Raw genomic sequence first — 16761 nt, 5'->3', positions numbered from 1 at the left:
TCCGCCTCTCCTTTGGCGCAGCACATTACTTGTGGTACCCTGGTCCCTTGCTGCAGGTGTGATGGGTGACACTGCGCAGAGGGAAAGAGCTTTGCAGAAAGCAGGTGGTTTGGGGGGTTGATGTGCGCTTCCAAGCAAAGGACGTGGAGAAGGCTGGTGTCTTGTTTTTAAGGTTGGGGTAATGACAGTGACCTGGAAGCAAGCTCACGTGCCTTAATGAGCAGTGTGTGCAATACACACAAGGGTCTTTAGCCAGGGAGGGATGGCGCAAGTGGTTAAATATGCCCTAACTTACCATCAGTGGGAATTGGAGAGGGTTCCCTGCAGCTGACTTTTGGCTTTTTTCTTTATTTTTGCTCTTGCTTTTAAACTGGCAGGACTACCGATACGGGATTTTAAAATTAAAGAAAAAAAAAAAAAGAGAAGAAAAAGGAAACAGGCCTTGATTTTATAGACCCTACAGACGCATCCGGCACCAAACTGATCCCAGATGCAGCTCCACTGTCAATAGTGTTACACGAGGGATCAATCCCCTTCATTGTTTTATGTGGCCTCTACAGCATCATCAGCTAATTAAAGCTAATGGGTCCCAGAGCAGCACTGACAGCATCTGATCCTATCAGCCCGTGCAGCCGTTTTAGCTTGACGGGCCACTCTGGAGCTGGATCCTGCGCTCCAGACCCTGGCGAAAGGCTGTATTGACTTGGGGGATCAGGCTACAGATCAGTGGGAGCTGTTAAACAAACATTGCCGGATTAATGTCAGCTCCGCAGGGGGAGGAGGTCGATGGCTGCTAATTTGAAAGAGGTGGGAGGGAGGAAGGGGACGCGGTGACAGCGGTGACGAGGGATGAAGGGGGGGAGGCCAGGCTGTTAAAACGTTCTTCGTGTCTGCGGCAGCGTCTGAGTGTTTCCCAGTCTTGGATTTATAATCGCCCTGAGTGGGAGGCTGTGCTGGAGAGGAGCTCAGCGGCATCCCCAAGGGCATTCGTGGTGCCTAAATCCCTTTGCTTTATGCCTCAGGGGAGGCTGTCCCCAGAGGGGACAGGGATCCCCGCGCCCTCTCTGCATGCTGACCTTGGTGTGAGTGTCTATCTCTTCAGTCACAGCAGGGCACTAAATCATTTTTTCCTGCTTTCCCTTCTCTTGTGGCTCCCGTTGTCCCTTTGCTGGGGCTCAGGGATGCCCAGGGATGCGGGGTGGGAAGGTTGCTGCTCCCACAGTCGAACTGCCCTGTGCTGCAGCTAGTCTGATTTGGATTCTCATCTCTTTTGCCCTCTTTTTTCCCCTCATTTCTGTGTTGCCAGGGAGGGCAAGATGGGAAACCCATCACTTGGTCCCACGCCACCACGGAGCATGCAGGATGATGAAACTCTTTTCAAGAGTATTTTTAAAATCTACCCCACCATTACTCCGGGATGAACTATCCCAGCAGGTGGCTCCTACTTTTGTTTAGTTGCAGAATCGGGCGGCACATTGCTCGGCAGGCAAACAGCCTCTTCCCTGTCCTCTCCGCAAAGCGGGTCGAGCTGCTGCCTGCCCACGGAGACACGGGGCTGGCTGACGCTGTGCTCCTAGCGATGGGGGGTGCACAGCCCCCAAGAAATTGGGCAGGAAACCTGGGTCAGAAGCAGCAAGGGGACCCTGGAGTCCCAGGCCTCCTACTGAATGAGGTCCTGGTACCTACTTGGCAAGTCAATGGGCAAATACAGCCCCATTGGTTTAACCAGGGACCTTGGGCTCTGCCCAGAGAAGCAATGACAATAAACTGTCCTAAAATTAACTTTATTTCTCCTGTCCCGGTGAGGCAGAGTCCAGATGGGGGAATCCTCAGGGTGTTGCAACCCCTGGCTCCCTTTGCAGCCCCAGCCCCAGCCGGCGGCGCTGGGAGGCAACATCCAGCCTGGTGAAAGGGAGAACTGGGAGAGAGGGACAGGCTCCCAGCACATCCCTGCCCCATAAAGCAAGCTGATAATTAAATCCTGCAGCTTCTACATGAATTGCAGGGCATTTTCCTTGGGCTGGAGCCATCCGCACCCCGCCTTCCCTCACCTCTTCCTTTGGCTCTTTGCAGTTTCATTTTTTTCTTGCTTTAGTGTTGGGTGAACTTGATGCTCCGGGGAGTAAAGACCTGCAGTGGCTCGTTGCAGGGGTGCAGCCCCCCTCCATGCAGCTCTTTCCTGGTCTCTGGGGCCTCATCCAGCACCAGCATCACCCTGCAGCCCCTCTCTAGGCTGCTTTCCCATTGCGCAGAGCCTGCACATGCCTGGCTGGCTCTGCATCGCCCTGGCCTCTGCTGGCCCGGCCTCGTCGGCGGGAAATACCGGCCAGCCGTGCCAACCCGTGCGTCCGCTCCGGCGAGGCGCTCCTCTCCTGCAGCAACGTGGCATGAAGCCGTCGGGTCCCCCCTTGCCAGGTCACTGCTGGGGGAACCAGCGCCATTTACAGCTACTTCTGTCTCCCCTTCCCCAATTCTTACAAGTCTGGGGACACGTTGGGGTGCAGAGCTCACCCCCATACTTAAACCACAGGTGCTCTTGCAGGTCCTGAGGCTTTAGGAAGGTGTTGGCTGAACCTCCCCTTGTGCCTCTTGCTGCCCCATCTTCTTCCATGTCTTCCTCCACGAGGTGCACGTGAGCGCAGCAATGGTCTGCCCTGGCCTGGCTCTCCTGGATGAGCTTCTCTTAGAGATGGACCCCCTTGGCTTTGCACACAGGGCTGTGTTCCCTGGGTGTCCCCCTCACCTCCTGTGCGGCTCCGGAGTCTGGGACCTGGGGTTGCATTTCCAAAGCCAAGAAGTCCAGCGTGCTGCTGGGTTGCAGACATTTCTTTAAGCCCCTGAGCTGGTGAAGGGTGCTTCGGTACTGGGGGTCTGTCCCTCCAAGAAGCTTTGCCCAGGGGATGCAGAGGACCACAGGATTCTTTGGATTTGGTGCAAAGCACAAAGGAGGTGATGCTGCCATCCAGGTCTTTATTCCACACCTGCGGTAGCTGGGCTGCGGGTGGTCTGTCCTTCGTGACTGGCCCTCGGCTTTGGACTTTGCATTCCCCTTTATCTGTCCAAGACTTTACAGCGAGAAAAAGCCCGAGGAAGGCTCCCTCCCACCACTGCTGTTTCATCTTTCACCCTCAGCATCTGCTTGTTCTGTGATGTCTCTAAACCAGGCTGTTCCCGCTGAGGTTAGTGGGAAGATTTGAGAAGTTATTTGAATGCCAGTCTCAAAGGAGGCGGCAGGAGCGCTCCCGGAGCTGTTACCAGCTGACATCTGGGCGCTCAGCAGAGCTCTGGTGTCAGTGCCGCTGAAAGCAGAGGAGGTGGGAAGCCCCAGACACCTGCAATTTGGTTAATAAATATTTATTTGGAGGTGACAAATGCTTTCCTGGGTAAAGCCAAGTTAGCAGAAGGAAGATTGTGAGGGAGTGAGAGTGTGTGCTTTTTTTGAGGGTTTACCGTGGGGATGTTGAAATGAGCAGCTGATGAACCAAAGGATGTTGAAATCCGTGTTCATTTCCTGACGTGGGCTGCGTGACGTCAGGGGACGCAGGCAAACATCCCCCCTTGGTGAGCAAGTGCCCGGCACAAGGACCCTTGTCTTGCAGGGACTGCCGTAATCTGGCTGGGGGCTGGGGATCGCCCCCCTCTCACGGGTAAGATGTGACGGGAGGGGTGAGGGGCCGGGGAGGATGCAGCAACCCCACGGTTGGGGTCTGGTGTGGATGATAAAAAGGCTAAAGTTTAATTGTTCTCTTAAAAAGGAGAAGGAAAGGGAGGGAAGGGGAGCTGGCCTGGGACCGGAGGGTAAAAGGTGCTGTCACTTTGCCATGTCTTGGGGCTCTGGTGGATGATTTCGTGGTGCTTGGAGTGGGAACAGGGCAGGTGCCCTTGGCACGAGCCCCATCCACCCCTCACAAAGCTGGCCTGCTCCTCCTGGGGAAATGGGAAAAGCTGCTGTGGTTTCTCACCTGGTCCCTCTGTGTGTGATTTGGGAAGGGAAACTTTCTGTGTTGGTACTTTGGGGACTTTTTGGGACTTCCCGTGTGTAAGACCGACATCCAGTGGGGCTCGTCTGGGCATTGGGGCTGCTGCGTGCTGTAGGCAGTGGGGACGAGCCGATATCATTGGGGTCTGCTAAACCATCCCTGCTCCATGGCAGGCTCGGCTCACCCTCAGTCAGCCCCCGCGCTCAGCTCTTCCACTACTTTCTCCTTCCTCTGAGCAGGCCAACGTCTAACCGTGATACCCACCACTGTGATTAAATCCACGGTGTGGATTGCTGCCGGGCTGTGGGAAGCGCTGCGTTTACCCGGGGGTGGGCTGGAGACTGGCGGCCCCGACATCCATCCTGTCCTGAAGCTGCTGCCGCTGCTGGGTCCTGTATTGCAAAAGTGCCCGCAGTACCTCCTGTGCAGGAGGAGGAGGAGAGAATGAGCCGGGCAGCTCTGTGGCAGTGACTCAGTATCTTCTGGCTTGGGAGGAAGCAGCTGCTGGAGATGCTGATGTGCGTGGGGCAGCGGGGTAATGCTTGGCTCTGCCCTGCCGGGCCACGTCCTGCAGCAGCTTGGCCCCGCGCCGTGCTGGAGCAGGAGCCCGGGATACGGCAGGGTGTGGGACTCAAACCCTCTCGGTTCCTTCCAGCAGCTGGTCAGCGTGGCACATCGGGACGCTGAGGCCATGGGGATGCTGAGCTCCTGAGCAGCGCTAGCTTGGGGTGGACACAAACACCGAGTGTATTTGGTCTTGGTTTTGCATGTGTGGGGAGGTTTTTGCAGAGGACAAGGAAGGCAGGGCCATGCCGGGGACAGGAGCTGCTTCAGGGCAGCTTGCCTGGCCGTGCTTGCCCGCTCCATGCCCTGCGGAGGTCTGTGGCTTGGCTCTCCATCATGTCTTGGTTGTCTCTCTCTCTGGACTTCAAATCTTGGTAGAAAGCCCAGGTGGAGGGGTGATACTGTGAGATGATTTTCCCACTGTAAGACTTTCCCTGGGGCTAGAGCCCTTGCTTAGCAGATAGCTACTCAGCAGGCACTGGCCTTTTTGAGCCAAAAGCTTGATGCAAGCCCTCCCAGATGCTCCTGGCTCTGCAGGCCCTCATGCCCCGTGCTGCCGTGGAGGGAGGCACCGCCGCTGCCCCCACTGCCGCTTGCTCATCTTCGCTGCAGCTGCAGGTGGAAATGGGTTTAGAGAAATCAAATCTCAGGAAATGCTGGTTCCGGCATCAGAGGAGGTGTTACCCCCCCAGGAGCAGTGTAGCTCAGCCGGGGAGCGAAGCTGCTGGGTCATGCGTGAGCAAGCACAGAGGGGCTGTCGAGCTGCTCCACTGGCCCATCTCCTCCCGTGGGGACAGGGGGTGGCGGTGGCAGAGCCGGCGGAGGGGGAGGGAGCCCGCGACCTGGGAGATTAATAATAGAAACGCTGGCATCCGTTTTAGATTAGCGAGAGAAAGCTCAGTACCCATCTCGCCCGGCATTAATGCCGAGATAATGAGCAATGATATTTATTTGTAAAAGATCTGGAGATATCGCTGCCCAGGGAGCAGCCAGGAGCTGTCAGAGCCCGCTCTGTCCCCGCGGCGGCTGCTCCGAGCTGTAACCCAAGCGCTTTCCTCCGACCAGCTCACTTTTCACACTCCAGCTTCATTAACGGGGCAGGACACGTGGCCCCTGGCTAAGATTTGCTCAAGCTGCTCGTGATTTGGGCCATCGCGGTGAGATGTCCATCTTGCAGGATGGGCTAGAAACGTCCTCCGGCTCCTGGAGGTCGGGCTGCCAGGATGGGGTTTAAACGCACCTCTGAGCCTTCCCCGGTGCCATCCCCCGTCACGGCTGGAGTGTCGCGGTGTGCCCGGGGAGGGCTGGCAGGAAGGATGTGGGGTATGGGGAGGAGGAGGAGGCATGGCGTCAGCCGAGCTGGCGAGGGGAGGGCGGTGCGGAGCGCCTGTGAGCAGGCCCTTCCCTCAGTGAGCCACTGCGGCGGCTGAGATTTTGGGGTCATTTAAAGGAGTTTGGGGGTAGACGCCTTCTCTGCGTGGTAGGGCTTGTCTCATCCCGGCTGGGCCTGGGATGGACGTTTGGGGCAGTGGTGGCCCCTGCTCTGGGGAAGGAGTTGGGTGTCATGGGCATCTGGGCTCCTTCAAACCCTCTGGTCTGGGGACAGGGCTGCTCCTGCTCCCCTTTCCCTGCCTGGGCTGGTCCGAGAGGGCTGAAGGATGCACGTGCCGCCGTGCCCAGCCTTGTGTTGTGTAACTGGGCAGGAGGCAGGCTTAGGCTGTATTCGGCAGGTGGGTGTCCCTTCCTTATTAAGCCATCCCCCGGGTAATTACTGGGTTAAGGCCTGATGAGATAATGCTTCATTATTTTTGTGCTATTGGAGGATTAGGAGCAGTGGGATTTCTCAAAGGCTTTATCTCTGCTAAGGACCTTGGGCTGCGAGGCACGTTTGCAGGCGGGTAAGAGGACGTGGGCTCTGCCAGCCCTCCGGCACCGCTTGCCTTCCCGCGGGGGGACGTGCCGGAGGCGGGGGGCGGTGGGTGCGGGTGCAGCGGCTGCGGGCGAGGGGGAGCCCGGCACGGGGGACTGCTCGCACCCGGTGCCGGCACAGGCTGGCAGGGCTCTGCCGTGAGGGATCTCCTTTTAATGCTGTTGCAGCCCCATTCATCACCGTGCTCCCGCAGCGGGCTGCGCGCCAGTGGGAGGGAGGAGGTGACACTTACAAATAAACAGGGAGGTGGGTGGTGCGCGCCGAGGCAGGGAGCGGAGGGCGTCCCGGGGGGCTTCCCCCGTGATTTATGGCCGAGATGATGCGGAGCTATCTGCGCAGCCTTTGGAAGCTGTTTACTAACAGTGTCGTCTCTTGGCTGTTACGCCGGCGTGGGCTGCTCATGGGGGTTGCAAGGGAAAACGTGACCTGTGCATCACTTCTGCGACATGACCCGCTCCCAGGCTGCTTGTGCCCTCCCCAGGAGCCTGGCCAGGGACGGTGTCGGGGTGCTGATGGGACAGGCATTCAGTCCTCCCTGAGAGTCCCAGAGATGCTCTAATGAAGGAGTTTGGGTTGCTGGGAGCAGGAATAGAGTAAAATGTGCGTAATGAAAGAGGCCTGGCCTGGCGGTGGCTCCCCTCCTCCCTGCCACCCCAGCACAGCCAGCCCTCGAGCCGGAGGGATGGAGCTGGCACCGGAGCGGGGAAGCAGGCGGGCTGGACGCAGGCCAGGCTGTGCACTTGATCCAAACACAGCTGGAGCTGATCTGATGAAGCGAGAGGTTAAGAAGAGAGCATCTGTTATCTAAAGGGGACACACAGTGGGAAACTGTAAGCTCTTTATTCCCCCCACCCCACCCCCTCTGTTCAGTGCATCATCCCTGACTTTATTTCTTTGATTTATTAAGGAAGCCTGCGCTTCCGGGGCTGTAATTAAGTGCCACTGTGTGAGCTTTTGATAGTGAGTGAATGATATAATGGCTTGCACATTCGCCGTCTGCTCAAGTGCTTTAGGTTCTAGATAACACGAGGGGGGATTTCTTCTGCCCACCAGGGAGCCGCAGCGGTGCCGGGGCTGAGTCACGGCGGGGTTTAGCCGAGCGCGGTGGTGTCGCCTGGAGGAAGCGGGGAAGGATGCGGAGCCACTTAGCGCTGCAGTGGAACTACAGTTCAGGAGGGTGTCCGTGACCCAGGCTGCAGTTCAGCTGAGAAGCGAGTTCACATCCTCTCGCAAAAGACCGCCACAGCACCTTTACAGGCTGCTGGAGACTAAATTGGGTGTCAGCCCTCGCAGATGCCCTCATTCCCTCCCTGCCTTGCGTGATGCTGGAGGTGGAGAGGGGACCACAGCCCCTCCGCTGAGGCTCCCACCCCGCACCGGGGTGTTTTTAGGGTAGAGAGGGCTCGAGCATCCATAGCCTTGAAGAACAGTCGGTGTCAGCAGCCGGCAGCATCCTGCTTGACGTGCAGGTTTCCCTCCGCTGCTGGAGGAGTTTGCTGGCAACATGTTGGTGCGGAGCCAGGGGCTGGGGAGTGCTGGCCGGCAGCTTCTCCCGCTGCCTCCGCCGGCTGCTGGAAGGGGGCCAGCGCTCGCAGCCACGCGCAGCTGGAGGTGTCGCGAGGATTTCGCTGGAGCTGGCGTCACCCCGTGCACCCTCCTGCAATTCCTTGCGTGCCACCTCCACCCCTGCGAGAAAGTGCTGCCCTGCATCTCCCTGCACAAGCAAAGGCTCCCGGGCAGGGGTGGCATTTCTAGGCAGGGGTGGCATTTCTAGGCAGACATGCAGAGTGTTACTGTAATGCCAAGGAGAGGTCTTCTATGGGCTCCCTAACCCAGAAGCCTTGGGCAACTGGTCCAGTCTGCATTCCCGCTGGGCATCTCCATGCGCCGCACTGGGCTGCCCGGCACTGGGGCCTCTGTCCCAGGCCACAGTGGGGTCTGGTGGTCGCTGCTGATGTTTCTGGCAGGGCTCAATTCTGCCCTTGGTTCCCAGGACAGCTGCTGAGCTTCCCTCTGTGCCTCAGCAGTGCTGCTCCGACACCCCATTCACCCACACCTGGTTTTTAGGCAGAAATAAGTTTATTTTTACTCTAAGGAATATATTTGATATATAAACAGGATTATTTTAGTGGCTTGGCCAATGGCCACAGAAGGAGCAAGCTCAGGGTCCGGAGCAGCGTTTTGGCTCTGTGCACATACACTCCTTTGCTGCCGGCTCAGCAGCGGCCGGTGCTCCAGCTCAGAAGCTCAGTGCCTGCAGCTGTGGGGGCGGCAGGAGGAGGAGGAGGAAGGAGTAAAAAAAAAAAAACAACAAAAAAACCCTACATGTAAATAAACTTAAAAATAAAAAGTGACAGAGATTATTTGCTGCTTAATGAACTAAAATGTCCAACCTCCCACCGAGCGGCAACATTGTTTATAAACTACAGAAAGGGCTTTATTTTAATGGGCAGTAAATCTCATTCATTCCCAGCCCTGGCAGTCAGGAGCGTGCGGGATGAATAGGCTGGCGCTGAACGCAGCCTCCTCGCTCCTGTGCTCCCTCCAGCCAGCTTCTCCGCTGGGTATTTTTTCCCCCCTTGTCCACTTTTGCTGTTCTCCTCCCTTCCTCCTCTCCTTCCTCCTCCCCTCCACGGTGCCGATAGTGGGGTTATCTGGCCAGGAAGAAAGGAGGAATCTTTTCCCTGTGCCTCAGCTTCTCATATCCGCTCAGGTTTGTTTATTCACTTGAAAAATGCCCCCCCTCTCTGTCTCTGGGTGGCAGCTGGAGAGTGGCCCGAGATAATCACAGCATTTTATTTTTTTTTAATTCCTCTTAAATAAAGCCTCCTATAGCCTGCAGGCAGATTTTGTCTGGTTGCCCCCACCCTGCTGTGGTGCTCCTTGCTCTGCAAGCAGGGTGTGAGGGCGATGGTAAGTGGAGCAGAACCGCGATGCTACGGGCACATCCCCCTGAGGAGCCCTCTTGCAGGGGACACGGTGACTCCAATTCAGGGATGGTCCCTCCGAGCCTGGCAGAGGGCCGGGCAGGACCAGCAGTCGAGGGTTGCAGGCACAAAATACCTATCAATACACTGTCTCGGGCAGAGAATAGCGGAAAATAAACATATGGTCTGAGCACCTGTGGAAATGAGAGCATCCGAGTTGGGGGGTGAGGTGCTTGGGAGAGGTTGTGCTGCCTTGGGTTGAACGGGATGATGACAAGTTGTTCTGAGCCATTAACAGGTTTGGGAGCTGGTAAGGCCTCGTGTGACATGCAGCTGTTAGTGGGCAAGCGTGTGGCTGAGGTTGCAGCTGGTGGCTCTCGAGCCGCTGGGAAGTGTTGGGAGCTGGTACCTGCCATGGGGGAGGGACCACGGTCGGGTCAGGTGGGAACTGGGGATGTGCCTGGCTTTCTCCTGGGACAAATCAGGCACCTCAGAAACTTCTGACCGTAACTCAAAGGGCGATGTACTCCTAAGGCAAGAAAGAAAGTACTGAATTATCTGTTCCCGTTTGGTTTAATATCCATAATTTGCCATTAATCAAACTGGGACTATAAGATCCTTACTTAGGCCTAATCAGTGCATAATGGATTATCTACAGGAACTAATAAAAGGTAATTATCTATGCTTTGCAAGTTCCAATTACTGTACTTATATGATCAATTAATTCTTGTAACAGTTTCACAGGTGCAGTTTGTGTGACAACATTACACTGACTCCAGGCAGAGGCTCAGCACCTGCCCGGCAGTGCTGCTGCTGGCGGCACGGGTGCAGGCAGGGATGTGGGGGGCAGCGGGTGCAGGCAGCAGGGCTGCAGGGAGGTGCAGGGGGCAGTGGGTGCAGGCAAGCAGGGATGCAGGGAGGTGCAGGGGGCAGTGGGTGCAGGCAGCAGGGCTGCAGGGAGGTGCAGGGGGCAGTGGGTGCAGGCAGCAGGGCTGCAGGGAGGTGCAGGGGGCAGTGGGTGCAGGCAAGCAGGGCTGCAGGGAGGTGCAGGGGGCAGCGGGTGCAGGCAGCAGGGCTGCAGGGAGGTGCAGGAGGCAGTGGGTGCAGGCAGCAGGGCTGCAGGGAGGTGCAGGGGGCAGTGGGTGCAGGCAAGCAGGGCTGCAGGGAGGTGCAGGGGGCAGCGGGTGCAGGCAGCAGGGCTGCAGGGAGGTGCAGGAGGCAGTGGGTGCAGGCAGCAGGGCTGCAGGGAGGTGCAGGGGGCAGCGGGTGCAGGCAAGCAAGGATGCAGCCCTGCTGGCACAGCCACCCTGGTGCATCCTGAGCTCTCCCAAGTGCTGCACTGGGACAAACCACCTCCACCCAAGGAGCTGCTGGGCAGCAAGGGGCTGGCGTTTGCAGGCTTTCAGCCATGCATGGTGGTCCTGCCCCCAGCAAAAGCACTTCTGCCCCCCTCTGTTTCCCCCTCCAAAGCAGGAGATGGAGCGTGGGTTCAGCAGCCGCTCGGCCCCATCCATCGCTGTGTGTCCCAGGGGACATTGCCCCTGTCTCAGCATCACCTCGGGGAGCCCTTCTGCTCCCTTCCCATGCCCCAGCCTGGCCAGCACAGCAAGCAAAGCCCCGTGCAAAGGCAGCTGGCTCCAGTCATCTCCTTCTCCCGCCTGTCCTCACGTCCCTCTCGCTGGCTTGCAGAGTCATTGGAGGGTCTTAAAGGAGGAGGAAGTATTCCAGCAATGTCTGTGCAGTTTTAGGGATGGCTTAAAATTACAATAAATTTGAGACACTTTACATGTCCACTTGGGGCCCAGCATTGTTACGGTAATTTGAAGCAGATTGACTCAACGCTTGTGGCAAATGGAAGATTTAAGGGCTCTAGCAGGAACCTGGGAATGGAGGAGAGGTGGTGGGGAACGAAGGGAAACACCATTTCTGCGATGCTGGTCGGAGCTACAGAGCCCAGCCTGCCCAGGCTGACCCTGGACACCTCTTTGCAGCGGTGCAGCGCTGACTCACGTCTCAGCCTGTGGTTCTTCCTTCTCTTTTTTGGGATCTTTTTAATCTTCTGGAGCTCAGTAATCCAGTGTCACCTTCTGCTGTCCCCGAGACTGTGCCATGTCAGAGCATGTTTGGGTGAAGCTGCTCACTTGGACCTGGACTCCTAGAGCCAGGTCCTGCCCCTGAGGTGGCTGTACTAGGACATGGGGATGTGTCACCTCCTCCCTACCCCAAGGGTTTGGATGGTGAACCAACCCCTCTTTATGAGGGCAAATCCATAGCCCTGAGGAGCCCAGGCCCAAGGGTGTTTGGGGAAAGTATTTCATGGGTTGAATTAAGTTCTCCCAACCTCTTCACAGAGTCACAGAATGGTGGGGCTGGAAGGGACCTCTGGAGACCCCCTTGTCCAACGCCCTGTGTGAGTGGGCACCCCCCGAGCAGGGGGCACAGGACCGTGTCCAAGCGGGGTGTGAATGTCTCCAGGGAAGGGACCCCACAGCCTCTCTGGGCAGCCTGTGCCCCTGCTCTGGCACCCGCACAGGGAAGGGGTTTGTCCTCATGTTCAGGGGGAGCTTCCCGTGTTCCAGCTTGTGCCCGTGGCCCCTTGGCCTGGCGTTGGGCACCGCTGAGAAGAGTCTGGCCCCACCCTCCTGACACCTGCCCTTCAGATATTTATAAGCATTGTTGAGATCCCCCTCAGCAGCCTTCTCTTCTCCAGGCTGAACAAGCCCAGGTCTCTCAGCCTTTCCTCATCAGGGAGATGCTCCAGCCCCTGATCCCCTTGGCAGCTCTGCGCTGGCCTTGCTCAAGGAGTTCCACATCGTTCTTGAACTGGGGGGCCCAGAACTGGCCGCAGCCCTGCAGGTGTGGCCTCACTGGGGCAGAGCAGAGGGGGAGGAGAACCTCCCTCGCCCTGCCGGCCACACTCCTTTCCATGCACCCCAGGGCACCGCTGGCCCCCTTGGCCCCAAGGGCCCGGTGCTGGCTCAGGGTCCCCTCGCTGCCCCCCAGCACCCCCAGGGCCTCTCAGCAGAGCCGCTCTCCAGCAGGTCCCCCCAGCCTGTGCTGGTGCGGGGGGCTGTTCCTCCCCCGGGGCAGGACCTTGCACTGGCTCTTCTTGGTGTGGTGAGGTTGGATAGAGGTTTGCTTTGGGAACGGGGGTCCTTGCCTGTGCCCTGCCTGCAGGGGCTGCGGGGTTGCAGCCCGGCACCCTGTGCGAGCCGACGCCCGGCTGGGTTGGTGCTATCCTTGCTCTTACCTGGCTTCTTTTTAATGCAAAAAGGGGAAAACAAAGGATAAAGAGGACTACGGCTGGGTGGAGGAATGGCTTTCTCCTGGGAGTCCCTGGGGCTTTGAAAACATCTCTGAGTCAGGAGCATCATGCTCCCACACATACCAGAGATCCAGAAAGGACCACTTGGAACAGTTCGCTTTGATTTCAGCCTTTGCAGAGTTTCATGTCACTGCAAAGGAGCAGAAACAAGAATTTGTTTCAATACAAAACTTGTTTTTTTAAAAAAAAACTGTCAACATGAGACCTTTTGAGAATTTCCATTGTTATTTCCCCCTTCCCCCCAAACATGACATTAATTCATCTGTTTAAGTCCTTTTTCTGGGAACAGTCTTGGTTTTGTTGACATTTTTGGTTAACAAGGGAAAAAGCAAACCCACAAAAAAAAAACCAAAAAGATAAAAACAACCCCTTAAGCCCTTCTACTTAAAAAAGAAACTGCCCTCCCAGCTCTCCCAGTGACCATGACACAACCGCTGCTTTGTTCCCAGCACCGTTGATGTTGTTCCCAGCTTGCTCCGAGCTGCTCCGCCAGCCCGGGAGTGTCCTGGATGGGGCCGGAGGGGAAGGGGCTGTGTCCTCCTCTCTGCTCTTGCGTGAGCTCCGGGGCACGGCAGCATCAGCTGTGCAGGAGGGGTGTTTGCTGGAGGAGAGCATCTCAGCGAGGCTCCTCTGTGTGGTGGCCGCAGCTGCCTGGCTTGGTGCGAGCGCTGCGTTTCGGTGGGTTCGGGCATGCCTGTGGCTTTGCCGAGCTGAGGGACGGGGAGGTGGACACGGGCAGGCGAGGCTTTGTGGCTCCATCACCTGCAGGAGAAATCGAGGCATGCAGGCAACTGAGATATCAGATGTGAGGGCGCAAAGTGATGCTAAGGACAGGAACCAGCTCGAAGTGCAGCCCCCTCCTCTCCCCATCGCTGCGTGCCAGCCCCCCCGGCAGCACCATCCTCAGCCCCATGCTGTCCTCCTGCGCCGATCTCCAGCGGCGTGCACTTCCCCGCGCCCGACAGCTGCCGCTGGGCTCCTGGCCTCGTCCACCGCTTCCTTTGGGTTTGTTTTCCAAGTCTTGGCCCCCGTGTCCAGCCCCGCCAGCGCACCGTGGGGAGGCGGTGCTCTTCGTGCTGCTGAGAGATGCTGCCACACACAGCCCTCGCAGCGCCTGACCACAGCACCCAGCCGCTTCCAGAGCTGCTTTTTTCTTCTTTTCTTTCATTACTGTTTCTCTTTTTCTTTTATTTTTTCTTTTCCTGAGCAAGCCACCACAGGCTCCTTCAAACATTCCCCTGAAGATTAGTCTCCCACTTGTCTGCAACGTGTTTGCAATGCTGAAACTCCCGTTGCCCCATCCCAACCTTCTGCGCTTGCTTTCATTTCTTGGCTCAGCTTCTGGATTGTAGGGACCAAGTCTGGGCACGCCATTTCCCATTCAATACTTTTTCATACCTTTAATTCCACCTTTCCCCTGGCAGCGCAGGGCTGGATCCCGGAGGCCGTGCAGACGTGACTCACTGCCCCACAGATGTGCCAGCGCGGTGCACAGCTGCGAGGTTTGCTGGTTAGCGGTGGGTTTCAGAGTTCAGCACCAACCCTCTGGCTGATTTACACCTTTCTAGGACAAATCGTCTTGCACTAAGCTCCAAATATAGCTTGATGGTGAGGTGGCAGGGTCAGGTGGGTGATGCTGGCCAGGGGGCTCACAGAGTCACAGACAGGCCGGTGGGGGTTGGAAGGGCCCTCTGGAGCTCACCCCATCCCACCCCTGCTGGAGCAGGCACCCCCAGAGCAGGGGCACAGGGCCGCGTCCAGGCGGGGGGTGAATGTCTCCAGGGAAGGGACCCCACAGCCTCTCTGGGCAGCCTGTGCCCCTGCTCTGGCACCCGCACAGGGAAGGGGTTTGTCCTCATGTTCAGGGGGAACTTGCCGTGTTCCAGCTTGTGCCCGTGGCCCCTTGGCCTGGCGTTGGGCACCACTGAAAAGAGCCCGGCCCCATCCCCCTGACACCCACCCTTCAGATATTTATAAGCATTGTTGAGATCCCCCTTGGTCTTCTCCAGGCTGAACAAGCCCAGGTCTCTCAGCCTTTCCTCATCAGGGAGATGCTCCAGTCCCCTGAGCATCTCCGTAGCTCTCTGCTGGACTTGGTTGGCCAGTTCCCTGCCCTTCTTGAACTGGGGGGCCCAGAACTGGCTGCAGCACCCCAGATGTGGTCTCAAATGTGGGCTCAGGCTCTTGATCTGTGTGCTGGGCTCGCCGGTGGGTTCCTGGATGCAGGAGGGCAGAGGTGCCATGATCCAGCCTGGCTGTCTGACTATGGCACCTATGGAGCTATAGGTCCCCTCAATTCAGTGCTGGGTGGATGGTCACAGTGAATAGAGTTGGGTGCATTTGCGCCGCCAGTGAGTGGTCAGTGTTAATTAATCTAATACTTCGGGTTGCACTAGTTATAGGTCATTTGATAAAAAAATCCCAATCAACCCTATTTGATAAGATTTGCAAAGTGTGGTCTCATGGGGTCGGTGGAAAGCTGCTGGCGGCAGCGGGCACAGAATAAGACTGATCTAGAGCCCATTAAAAAATGTCACCCTTGGTGACGTAGAATCACTGCTAAATAGCTGCTTGGCAGCAGGGAAAGGCCAATAACTGTTTGTCGGGATTATGAAGTGTGTGGTTTGGCAATGCCTGGCTTAGCAAGGGTCGAATGCAGATAGACACATGTTACGGGCCATCTTTGCATTTGTTTGCTCGCTTTGTTTTAATTTGAAACTCAAGCCTCTTCCCTGCGGTTAGATCCTCCCAGCTAAGCAAGTTTTAGCAGAGAGAAGTTGCTTAAGGAAGAGAAAGGATGCTGGACGTGGCGTAAAGTGAGAGCAACCACTGTTACCGCAAACGCTTCCCGACCTCTGTTAACAAAACCATTGGTGCTTTTTGCTCGCTTCTCCCTGTTCGGCCCCTTTTCCAGCGCAGTTATTTTCTAAGCCAACATTGCAAGCTTTATTGCTACTGCTTATTTTTTAAATAGTGCCAGAGGTGTACACAGCGCTTTACAAACACAGGGGAAGAAAAGGTCCTTACTCAGAGGAGCTCTAATTATAATTTAGATGATTATAGTAAAATTAATTAAGGCTGAGAGGGGGCAGGCAGCACTGCAGACCGGTGTCAGAGCAGCAAGGCAAAAGGACCGGCTTTGAGCGAGGTCCTCGAGCGATCTTTCGACTGGGACTAGGGATGCTGAGCTTTAGGACGGTGGGTGGTAGGAGAAGCGTTGGCTCCGACACACCACGTTAAGCCGTTGCTCCTGCAGATACAGCTCTTCTGACAACGGTAACATCACAGGGCTTCAGAAGGGAAAGGGGAAAACAACCAAGGTCTTGGCCACCCGGTAATGCACTGACCCAATTGTGCACTGCTGTGTAAGGGGAGAGAAATTCCTTCCTGACCCTTGTACTCATCAGCCCATGCCCTGAAGCATGAGATTTGATTTTCTTTATCTGGCTTTCCATAATTGCAGATGTCGTGTTTGGTACTCCCCATATCCCACCCCTTGGAAACAGCATCTGCTGCATTTAACTCAATGGACCTTCTCCTCGGGGAGTTCAATCCTGACTTTTTTCTGGGAAGTGCCTGAAAGGAGGGAAGGCGACCTGGTCCCATCCACCTCCCCAGCACTTGGGGGTCTTCCCCTGGTACTTGGTTGCTGGTTGCTCAGCTGGGGAGGGCATGTGTCCCTCCACATCAGGGCACAATCTTCCCATTGCCATGGACAGGCTTTATTCCAACCTGCCTAAAACATTTGGAGTTTAATTTGTACGTAGATATTTGTGAGAGTCCCTTACACGTTGCTGCTTCTGTTCACTGGACTCCAAGGAGCGGAGCGTGCCAAGGCCAGGACTAAGTCCTTCTGCTGCGTTTTCTTTTGATGAGAAGGTGCTTGAGGATGCATGAGCAGCTCAAGGCTTGGAGGGGGCCCCATGGTACATGAGCAGGAGGTGCTCCTCGTGCCCTGTTGAGGATAACCTCTCCATGGGCATGGCTGCGGCTGCGCAGGCAGCGTCTGCTGGCGTGGCTTGGATGGCCTTCGCT

The 16761-nt window shown here is 56.8% G+C and overlaps 1 protein-coding gene across 2 annotated transcripts in view; it reads left to right on the top strand.

Moving 5' to 3' along the window:
- RXRA (retinoid X receptor alpha) overlaps positions 1-16761 on the top strand; it is a 123280-nt gene that overhangs the window by 43558 nt on the left and 62961 nt on the right. Inside the window, exon 1 of one of the 2 annotated variants that reach the window (XM_064468937.1) lies at positions 6422-6442. The exons of the other annotated variant lie outside the window; for it this stretch is intronic. The gene's annotated coding sequence lies outside the window, so the exon portion shown is untranslated. Of the gene's footprint in view, positions 1-6421; positions 6443-16761 lie in introns of those variants that run through there. 2 annotated transcript variants of the gene reach the window in all.

This window comes from Phalacrocorax carbo, chromosome 18, assembly GCF_963921805.1.
Source record: "Phalacrocorax carbo chromosome 18, bPhaCar2.1, whole genome shotgun sequence".
NCBI lineage: Eukaryota > Metazoa > Chordata > Aves > Suliformes > Phalacrocoracidae > Phalacrocorax > Phalacrocorax carbo.
Note: the sequence above shows the minus strand (reverse complement) of the source record. Positions and strands in the feature narration are given on the sequence as shown.